The 11845-nt window shown below is 29.1% G+C and overlaps 1 pseudogene across 1 annotated transcript; it reads left to right on the top strand.

Moving 5' to 3' along the window:
* Positions 1-696: 696 nt before the first annotated feature.
* On the top strand, positions 697-3560 carry LOC149518723 (NADPH-dependent alkenal/one oxidoreductase, chloroplastic-like; annotated as a pseudogene). Its single transcript, XR_016342461.1, has 4 exons — positions 697-1208; positions 1721-2044; positions 2617-2776; positions 3089-3560. The product of XR_016342461.1 is annotated as an NADPH-dependent alkenal/one oxidoreductase, chloroplastic-like (transcript).
* Positions 3561-11845: the final 8285 nt, after the last annotated feature.

Below are 11845 nucleotides of genomic sequence, written 5' to 3'. Positions count from 1 at the left end.
TTAACTTTTTAAAATTTGGCTTTCTCAATAAAAACTTAAAGAAAATTCAATTTAACTTTCTAAATTTTAGCTTTCTCAATAAGACTTTCAGTCAAATAAGGATAAACAATCATGGATTATTTTTTTTCTTTTTACCCATTGATTATAGTTTCTTCCCTTCTACTCTAAATTTCTTCAATTTATTTTACGTTTTTGCTTACTATTTGGATTACCTTATAACTTGTTAGCAATCCATTCAAAAGCAAAATAACAAAATTGTTAGCATTTTTTTGTTACTTTATTTTTTAAATATTTGTTTATATAATAGTGTCACTTATCGTTGTAAACTTGTTATTTTTATTAGCATATTACTTGCATAAATATCTTATATATTTTAATTAAATATAATTATGCAACTCAAATGAAAAATATATAATTTTAGATTTTTAATTGATTCTTTCAATATCAAATGTTAAGATTCATCATTGCATGCAAATAAAATTTACAACATTTGAAATTTCTACTGAATATTCATTCTAAATATCAAATTTTCAACTTTATAACATCATATTATTTTACATCTTGATAAGATAACCAAAAAAAAAAAAAAAAAAAACGAAAGAAAGTACAATTAATTTTTCTCGAACTCCCAAACGATGTTTAATATCCACAAGAAGCAATATAACACTGTAACAGGAGTCTTCAAATCTTCTTTTGAGCTAGCTATGTATGTTTTTTATATTGCAATTGGTTGGTCCTGAGAAATAAGGCGATAGGAAAACAGAGATAAGCAGTTGGTTTTTGGGCTTTAGCTTTTAGCAAGGTGGAAAAATGAAAGCCACACTTCCATCGACCACACCCCAACTCAGGACTTTCACTTCATCACTTTCTTTCGACTTTTCCTTTACTTTCCCGAAAAGGAGAAGGAAACTAAGTTGCAGCTCTTTTCTGAGGGGCGCACTACCTTCTTTCTCTTACGTTCCACTTCTACTGAAGCTGCTGCACCTGCTTCTACTGAAGCGGCCAAACCGACGGCTGTGCCTTGTGAAATGAAAGCTTGGGTATATGGGGAATATGGAGTTGTTGATGTTTTGAAGTTTGATGAGAAAGTGGCGGTTCCTCAAGTAAATGAAGATCAGGTTTTGATAAAAGTGGTTGCTGCTGCTCTTAATCCTGTTGATGCCAAGAAAAGGCAGGGCAAGTTTAAGGCTACCGATTCTCCTTATCCGGTAATTCTCTCTCTCTCTCTTTTTTTTTTTTTTTTTCCTTTTAGTGTTTCTTTCTTCTCCTTCGTTCTCATGCAAAAATTTGCTTTGGGTTAGTTTTGGTTGAGGAAACGTGGGAAAATAAGGAAAACAAATTTGAATCCTTTTGTATTGAATTTCTTAGTTTTAATTTCCTGCATTTGTCCAATGATCGATGCTAGGGAATTTCAAAGGATATCTGTATGAACCTTTATTAAGTGGAAATAAAATTTAAAACTTTTTTAATATCTCTGTTTTCACCGACTTGAATAGCCGAATTGTTTTATTAAGTATGAATTTGAAGGAGAAAAGTGTGAATATAATGAATTTAAATCACCCTATGTTTTTCTTCCCATGTGTGGTGCGCTTGCATATTCTATCTATTAATGAATGATTTCTTTTATCTGTATTTCTGTTTAACATGGAAGAACCATTGGTAGTCATGTTTCTTTAATCTGTAAATTATGTAATTTTTCTTTAACTTGGTTTGCCCGTAGACCGTTCCAGGTTATGATGTTGCTGGTGTGGTGGTAAAGGTTGGAAGTCAAGTCAAGGAGCTTAAGGAAGGAGATGAAGTGTATGGAATCATAAATGAGAAAGCATTAGAAGGGCCTAAATAGTTTGGTTCCCTTGCTGATTACACTGCGGTTGAAGAGAAGCAGCTGGCATTAAAACCCAAGAATCTGGATTTTTCCCAGGTTGCTGGGCTTCCTCTTGCTATTGAGACGGCTTATAAGGGTCTTGAGAGGACTGGGTTTTCGGCTGGTAAATCAATTCTTGTTTTGAATGGTGCTGGTGGTATTGGAAGCTTAGTGATTCAGGTATGTCACCCATCATCATTGAATTTTGGCCTGCCATGGCCAAAAAGAAAAATCAGTTGCGATTTATGACAAATTCTGGTTTGAGAAAACATAGGGTTATCTACCAATGTTGAAGGCCTACTTGAAGAAAGTCTTTTACTATTTTTTTGTGTGCTTAGAATCAATTAGTCTTAAGTCTGCATATCTTCTGTACGATTCTTTTTAGTAGTTGAGCTATAACTTGGTTTATATCATCCTTGATATTCATTTTATTTGACTCAATTCATGCAAAAATGGTTAATCATAACATTCCCAACAGTCTTTAGTTTTGCACAACCTCTATGGTTTTCTGCCTTTATGTTATTATATATTGTTATTCACCACATATTGTGTTCTACGAAGAGTGCTTGGTATGGGATGGCATAAGTTTGGTCTTTTAAGTTAACAAATGGATAAGCAAAATCTTCTGTATAAATTGTGATACTTGCCTCAACAGTTCGGAATAAGGCGCCACTGTTATGCTTAATATTAGTTTCTCAAACTAGGCTTTATGCATTCTAGTTTTCTTACAACTATCTTCTTATTTATTTTAGTTAGCAAAACAAGTATTTGGTGCTTCAAAAACTGCAGCCACTTCAAGTACCGGAAAACTGGAGTTGCTGAACAGCTTAGGTGCTGACTTGGCCATTGATTACACAAAGGAGAACTTAGAAGATTTGCCAGAAAAATATGATGTAAATTATGATGCCATTGGTAAGATTGTATGCTAATGTTCTTTCTAGAAGGGTACTGGCATTATTTTCAGTCAAAAGGGACCCTTAAAAAACATAATGAGGATAATTACTTCAGTGAGTCAGTCATACAAGATTAATTATACTCTAGACATTCAGTTTGACAAAAATATTGTTACATTAAGTTTTTAGTGATAGAGCTACAAAAGAGTGTGCTTTGTGCATATTGCATGGCTGAACTGAATTCAAATTTGTTTCTCATTTTTAGTTATAGGGCAATGAGATTTTCAGGAATTTGTTTGCCTATGTGATTGTTTTCCTTTTGTGATCACAGGGCAATGTCATAGGGCAGTGAAGGCAGTGAAAGAAGGTGGCAGTGTCGTGGCCCTCACTGGTGCTGTCACACCTCCTGGTTTTAGATTTGTTGTTACTTCTAATGGAGAGGTTCTCAAGAAACTAAGTCCATATTTAGAGAATGGGAAAGTGAAACCAATTGTCGATCCCAAGGGGCCATTCCCATTTGCTCAGGTTGCTGAGGCTTTCTCTTATATTGAAACAAATAGCGCTATTGGAAAGGTAATTATACACCCGATTCCGTAGGTCAAATAGAACAAAGAAAGGAAAACAACCATTTTGTACTGCATGCTGCAAACCCCTATAGTTAAGGACGACAAATGCCAGTGAATATCCATCAACAAGACATTATGAGATTGTGCATGCTACTTTCATATGTTCTCCCTATGTTTGGTAGAAAGGAATGAAAATATACTCTCCTACAAAAGAATGAAAAGGTCTAGTTAGTGTTAATTGCCACAATAAAATGTCACAGTATCAAGCTGCATTTTATGCAATGGAAGGCCTTCGGTTCCAATAGATCATGCCTTCATGCAACTAGCTAGTCTTGTCCTGGTGGCTAGCATTTTAAGCCAAGAGAAACGAATAAATGTCTTCAAGGGGATATTGAACACTTGGAACTTGGAATTTTCATTTTAAAGTCTCATATTCAAACTTTAATTATGGGGAAAAAGTGAAGATCATGTGATAATAAGTTGATAACCTTATCTCTCACTAGAAAACTATTCGCGCTATGAGGGAGTTAAAAATATAATTTTTTATTTTTTATTAATTTTATGATGATAGTATCTATTTATTTTTTTGTTAAGCATTTAATAAATGTGTAATTTCAAAATTTTAATTAGTAAGAAAAAGAAATGGATATACTAATAACTTGCTATTTTTTATTAGGCTATGCTCGGAGGCCTTTTTTTTTTTTTTTAATTTTAAAAGAATATACATTAGTTGAGTTTTTGCTTCAATAAAAAAAAATTATATCTCATTCAACTATTTAGATTTCGTCTTTCTAATAAGTTTGTATAAGATTTTAATTTTTTTTATTTGTAAAACTTATAATTTTAGTAGAATTTTATAAATTTTGTAATTTTTGAAGAATTGTTGTCATTATTTTTAATAAAATCGAACCCTCCCACCCAACCTCCAAGTCTACCAAGGTGGGGTGCATGTCGCAAATTAATTTATAAATTAGAGGTATCTATGGCCACATATACTTATAAATTAGAAATATTATTAAGTCGAATCAGGTCATATTTGATTGGTCTTTAGAAAATCTTGCCCAAAAATTGACTTCACTTGCCTCATCAAGTTTTAATAAGCTAGAAAATATTTAAAAAATATTAAAATATTAATATTTAAAATATATGTTAGAATTAAATTTTAAAATATATATTTTTATTAATTAAATAATATCTCATATCATATCCAGCCTTGAAAAGTTTTTTCTATGCTTCAGTTCGCGTCAAACTACCACCTGAATCATTGAACAGGTCTATTATAATTTTTTTAAAATCTCTCCAACACCTTTAATAATTCAAAAAACTCATTTTCCTTTTTTCTTTAAACTCATTTATGTGGGAACGATTACATTTGTAGGTTACTATATACTTTAGATTTAGATTGGTGGCTCAACTCTTGAAGTTCCTGGACTGCTATATATACCCAAACTGCCTGACTCGGGCTGGCCTGGCCATTTGTGTTTGGGCTTGAATACAATCCCTCTGACTAAAGCCTGGAAGCTTAGATATGGACTTGGGCTGAGAATTGCCAATCTTCATAAATCAACTGCTCAAATTACTGGAGAGCTTCTTGCCCTCCTATCATTCACCGTATCGATGCAGACAAGGATAATTAGCTGCTTCTGCATGATTGCCAAATGCCAAAGACACGATCCTATATGCAACAGAGAGAACTCCAACGGAGGAAAATGGCTATACCTTGGGTCACATTCACAATAAATTCAGTGTCCATTGGACGCATGTTGGTGTACTGAAATATGTCTTATTGACCTAGCTAGCTTGTGGTCCAAAAATGAGTGGAAACAAATTCATTAAAGAGATGCAAATGTTTTGCTGGTTTTGTGACACGTAGCTCTGACCCATGATCGTTCCACTTTAGATTTAGCAATTCATTTTTTTTATCAATTTTTTATTATATTTGACATGTATAATAACATAAATTATTAAAATACGAATATAATATAAATTATAAAATATATTTAAATCTTAAACACAAACGTAACATATTTATTTTATATGTTAACGTCACATGATACAATTAATACGTGTATAATTATTTTATTTAAATATGACATGAATAAAATTAATAAAATAAATGAATATGACAAACATGGATTTAAACGAAAACACAATTAAAATAATAAATAACTATGAGTTATCCATCATCATTTATAAGTTACAATTAGATATTAGCCAAGTAAAACTACGTGCTAAATTCTTGAAGATGCTAAATACTAAACAATAATTAGTAACTTATGCCTTATTACACATTTACTGATTTACATGGTGCAAATTACAAATAAATAAAAATATGAATATGAATATGAATATGAAATATGAATATATAATAATCATATATATGTATGAGAATTATTTGATACACTTACAGTGAAAATTTTTAACTCTACAAGGAGTTCAGATAATAACATATGTCCCATTTTTTTAAAATTAATTTTAACAAATATATATAAGGGACATGTGTTATCATCTTAATTCCATTTGTGAAATTAAAAAATTTCACTGTTAGAGTATTTAATAATTTTTATAAATGATAAAAGTTTATTCCAAAAGCTATTTTTTTATACTTTATACTTTTTTGTTTTTCCTATACATAATATTAATGTATTGATACTAGAATTATTTCTTTCTTAATACATAAATATTACTATATATTTTCAATAATTATTTAATTAACATGATTTATTGTAAAAAGTCCTAACGACTTATTAAAATTATTGGAAAATAATAAATTAATATATATTTTGAAAATCAAATTAATATATTTATGTTACTTATAATAATTTTTTTTACGTTATAATATGATTAAAATAAATTACATATTTTAATTATCATGGGTATACTCATATACATATGATTTAGAATAAATTATATAATCTTTTATAATTATATATGGGTATCATATATGCTAGTTATATTTTAGAGTAAACTATATAAAACAAATCATTAAGATGAGTATATACATTATATTATAATCATACCTTACATATGATATAGAATTATAGATCATATAATCTCTTATCATTATAAATGTTATTTAGAATAAATATGTTATGTTTAATTTCAAATACATATTCTCTTGTCATGTGATTTAGAATAAATTATTTAAAATAGGTTATCGAGATGTGTACTTATTATAGTAATAATTTATAAGTTACGTTTTAATAATATTATATCATGTAATATAAAATAAATTATATAATTTTTTATCACTATACATATTATTTAAAATATGTATTATTTTTAATTTCAAATGTATAATAATTTATTTTAACTCTTATAATTTAAAATAATCGATCGTATATCATGATTTATGTTATTAAAATGATCATATAATTTCTTATAATTATAAATGTTGTTTATTATTATTATAATATATTATTGTATATTCATGTGATTTAAATTTGCTTTGTTTGATCACTAATCATATTGTTGGATGTTACTTATTATTAACAATTAAGTCATAACAAAAATATGTAAATGACGTTTATTTTTTGAGGGTTTGAGGAATTGTTGCAGCTTTACTTTAATATTTTGTATTTTCCTAACAAAAATGAAACTACCATTAGACAGTATGGATTTAAAGACACTAACAGCCTCCAATAATAAAAACTCTCCTCACAAAAAAAAAAAAAAAACCCTTATGTGATTTTGTTTTTTCTCATTTTTACTCTCTCTCATTTTGTTTTTCTCTTTACTTTATCGATTGAAAAATTAAAAATTTTAAAAATCAAAATCTCTCCTAAATCGCTCTTCTCCAATACGATTTCAAGCTATTATCCATACATTTTTAAAATCAAACCCTAACTTTGAATCTCTAGTTTCAGCTTGATCCTTATCATTTTCTTCATCCATATCGTTTCGTAGCTAACTGTAATGAAAATCCCTAATTTGCTATAGACTACAAATCTCTCTTCAATTTCCTCTATTTTTCTTGGATTTTTATCGTTTTTTTTTCAAATATAATGAATCTTTCCTTAATTTTTAAAATCCCTAAATTTTTTGCTCAATTTTTATACAGAACCAGTTCCTCTTTAGCTTGTCAATTGTTCATCTGTTAGTGCAAAAGCAAATAAGGTATCTTTCAAGTTTTTTTTTTTTTAAGTTTGTGAAGGTTGTTTAAAACTATGATATTATATTAGGCCTCATCTGTTTAGTTAAATTAGGTACATGTTTTGTTTTATCCCAATTTGTGAATATTTATGCATTTGATTGTTGATTCGAATCTGTTAGTTTTTCTTTCTTTATAAAAACATAAACAAAAGGTACAACAGTGACGAGTATGTTCAAGAATTTATCCATAAAATGACCAATAAATTTGTCAATATAGCAATAATCATATGAATTTTCCAAGTTTCCAATTAAACAAAAAGTATATTTTAATAACATTTTTTTTACCTTAATTATAACATAAAAATCAATTAATGGACCAATGCTAGAGAGCAGAGTCTGAATTGAATGTTTGATATAGCAAACCAAATATATATATGTATAATATATATATATATATGTATGTATATATACCTATATATAATATATAGTATATCAAATATTATATATATATACATGATTTCACCTTCTTCCAGACAAGCCATCGTATATCTTCCTTCATCAATTATATTACTTATTGGTGAAAGGTCAGGCTCTTTGTTTCATAGCTTCTTTACCACAGTTAGCCTATCCCTTACCAAAATTACTTTCTTAAACCCCAGTTCCATGGTAAACTTTATAGTTCCACTTGCTGCCTTTGCTTTCACCTGAAATGAGTTTGTTATGAACATCATTGTAGACACCTTAATTGGTCTGGGCCTAAGCCCATTAGGCTTGGTTCAACAGAGCCAGATTATTAAGCCCAATTGTCCATTTTCATTTTCATTTTTATACTATTTTATTTTATTCTACAATTTTTTTGGTTTTATTTATCCATTTTTATTTTATATTATATTATTTTTTTTGGTTTTATCTTATGCTGATTATTCATTCATTTATTTGTTTATCTTTGATTTTTTTTCATTTTTTGTATGATTTATCTATAATTTTTTTGTTAGGTGTTCAAATAATAATAGTGATGATAAAAGAAAAATAAAGAAAAAAAAAACATAAATTTGGTTGTGCAAAGATGTTGGTAGCATTGGGGAGGATTGAATTTGTAAGGGATAAATGATATTTTTTATGATAATACGAAATTCCTGTTGATGCTGGACTTAGAGTCAATAAGAAAACTCTTCTGATTACACTCTATAAATGACACACTGACCAAGGGCAGAGGACACAGAGAAAAAAACATAAAGGAAAACACAAAAATACAGATCATGCAAAAAGAAAGTTAGAGGGTAATCAAAAACTTGCTGAAAATTTTTTGGGTTAAAAAAATATTTTTTTCTAGAAATTTTCAGATTTTGACAAAATTTTCTGGCTTCAGTTGAATCTTTTACTGAATTTTTTTACATCGATTGAACTTTCTGACAAATTTTCCAAAATCCAGTAGAAATTTTGACATCAATTGAATTTTTTGGTGAACTTTCTGTGAATAAACCTAGATTCTGGCAAGATTTTTCAAAATCTAATGAAATTCAACTAGTGTTCTTAGGGGGTTCTAGAGACAGGGAGAGAAAATGGAAAAAGAAAGAGGAAAAAAAGAGAAATATGAAGAAAAAGCCAAGAAAAAGCCAAGAACTAGCCTTTTATACCGTTTTAAAACGACATCGTTTTGGTGTTAAAAAATGCCTAGGATCCACGCGTTTCCATTCGAACCGACCCAACCCTAGTGCAACCTGCTTTTGGCTGACCTACGTTCCAGCCAACTCCTTTAGTTGAGTCTAACCATGCCTTGAGCCCCACGTCTTCGAGCTTTTTTTTGTGCCTGAAGCTGAGCCACGTTACACCCTTCAGTCAAGCCGTTTCATTTTTTTTTTAGTTATTTATTTATGTGTTTTTTTTTAAGAATTTTAGCATGATTAAATTTAGAAAAAATATAAAAATAAAATTTTTTTTAGAATAAATAATAATTATCTAATGATTGAATTTTTAAAAATTTCAAATGATAAATTTTTATAAAATTCTTAGGTGAGAAATTTGTCTAAATTTACCCCAAATTATGAAATAATTTAGATAAAGTTTTAATAACAATAGTTACTAGTTATTTTTTTTTAAAAAAGAAAATATTAAAATTTTGGAAAAATACTAATTACCCAAAGATGAGATCCTTAGAAATTTCAAATAGTAAAATTTCTAAGGAATCTATAGATGAGAAATTTCTCTAAATTTATCCCAAATAGTGGAATAATTTAAATGAAATTTCAATAAAAGTAATTTTATTCTTTTCCAAATATAAAATTTGGTTGAAAATATTTAACAATTATCTAATGATGAGATTTTTAGAAATTTCAAATATAAATTTCTAAGAAATCTTTAGGTGAGAAATTTTTTTAAATTTGTCTCAAATGGTGGAAGAATTTAAATGAAACTTCAAGAAAAATAATTGTCATAATATTTTCTTGCCAAAGATAAAAAAATAAAAAAATTCTAAATAGGCCCAAATGGTGGAATAGTTAGATGTATTTTCAATAAAAAAATTAAAATAATAAAAATAATTAAATCTTCTCAATGATGGAGTCTCTTCAAGAAAACAAATGGGATTCTTGAATACTTTTAAGGTGAGAAAATATTTTTAAGAGTTTTACCAGATTGATGGAAGAATTTTAAGAATTATTTTCAATATTCAACATAAAATTTAGAACCATTAGAATCAAGATCTTAGGATAAATTTAAAATAAAATATTACCATCCTTTGGATGGGTATGTGGGGGTGCTGTGATCTTTCCTAGATGTAACTGAACTCCCAAACCTTGTTCTGGTTAGTAGACATGAACCTATTCTTTTAGGGACCCTTAATCAAGCTTATGAGCTCTTTAAAAAGGTAAATTCCTTAGGTGGCCAATCACACCTAGTTAAAAAAGATTGATGGTGACTTCATTTGTTAAGTCTAGCAATAGATTTTTAGATCTATATGTCATAACAGTTTGGCGGCTCCACTAGGGATACTATAGAGAGTCAGGCCATAACATTTTAAATATATCCTATCCTTTGATCTAATGGTTTTAAATTGTAATTATTTTTTTACTAACGTTTTTCTTTTTTTGTTTCTCATTTGATTTATGGGGTTTGAAAGCCTATATGTTCCTTCACACATATTATCACATGCATTTGCATTACATGAGCTTTATACCCAGGCTTCATCCCTCTTAAGAAAGAGTAAAGTACATACGCTCTCGTGAGATGATAATCTCCACAATAGCTAGCGAAATACTCCCACTCAAATTGAATCATTTCTGTTGGTAGCCTGTGATGGGTGAGGATTAGACTACCTTATTAGTCTGTGATGGACAATGATATAAGGAACAATTTAAGAACCATTAGTGGTCAAAATTACTTAACCTTGCATAGAGTGTACATTTAAGAGGCCAACACTAAGATAGAGCCCTTCCTACCCTAAGATAGAGCCCTTCCTACTTAATGATAGATGGACATAAGAAGAAACAATTTGTGATCTAACCATTTTGTTTGTTTGATTTTGTGCATTTTTTTTATCATATCATGCATCATTTTCATTGTCATCTTGTGTATCTGCATCATTTTTATATTAGATTTCATCCATAAAAATGTACATTTCATTTATGCATCAACATACCAAATGTAAAGCATAACATATTATTTTTTACCATAATTGTGGTATTCAAGGTTCAAGGATAGCTCCACCAATCAAGAATCCCACACAATCAACTCACCAATACAATACAAGAGTACGAGCCAAACAAATGGAACAAGAAAATTCTAATCATCTCAAGAAGATAGAGAAAGCTTAAAAAAGCTTAAGAGGGAGTTGAGTAAAATTTTGGAATCCTTGAACAAATTAAATAAGAGAAAGAGTATAGAAGAAAATATTAGCTTATAAGATCATCCATCACAAGAAGTGACTGACCCTCTATACCATTCTGGTTTTGGGTCGCATCAAGCCCAACCCTAAAATACAATCAGCTACCACAGCAGTTCATATATCTTATAGGGTACACATACCGTAAAATACAATCAATTTTAAACCTATGACAGTACCAGAGTTATCTAAATCTTATCTTTACTAAAAGGGTAATAAACCAGTACCAATCCCCAACTTAAATGATCTAAAAGATAAAGAAAAATTAAGGCCTAAAGAGAATGAGACTTTAAAAGCTAAACAGAAGATGAACTTATTAGAGAAAAGGTTACGAGCTGTAGAGGGCATTGATTTTTATGGTTCAGTAGATGCTGCTAGGCTCTATTTAGTCCCAAATGTGATTATCCCTTCAAGTTTAAGGTCTCAAAGTTTGAAAAGTATAATTGTACAAAATGTACAAAAACTCACATTACTATATACTGTCGAAAGATGGTTGCCCATGCTAATAATGAAAAATTGTTATGCACATTTTTTAAGATAACCTTATGAG

The sequence above is a fragment of the Durio zibethinus genome, chromosome 5 (genome assembly GCF_047325235.1).
Source record: "Durio zibethinus cultivar Kanyao isolate XHJ-2024 chromosome 5, ASM4732523v1, whole genome shotgun sequence".
Classification (NCBI taxonomy): domain Eukaryota; kingdom Viridiplantae; phylum Streptophyta; class Magnoliopsida; order Malvales; family Malvaceae; genus Durio; species Durio zibethinus.
The sequence above is the reverse complement of the archived record's forward strand: the minus strand, read 5'-3'. Positions and strand labels throughout refer to the sequence as shown.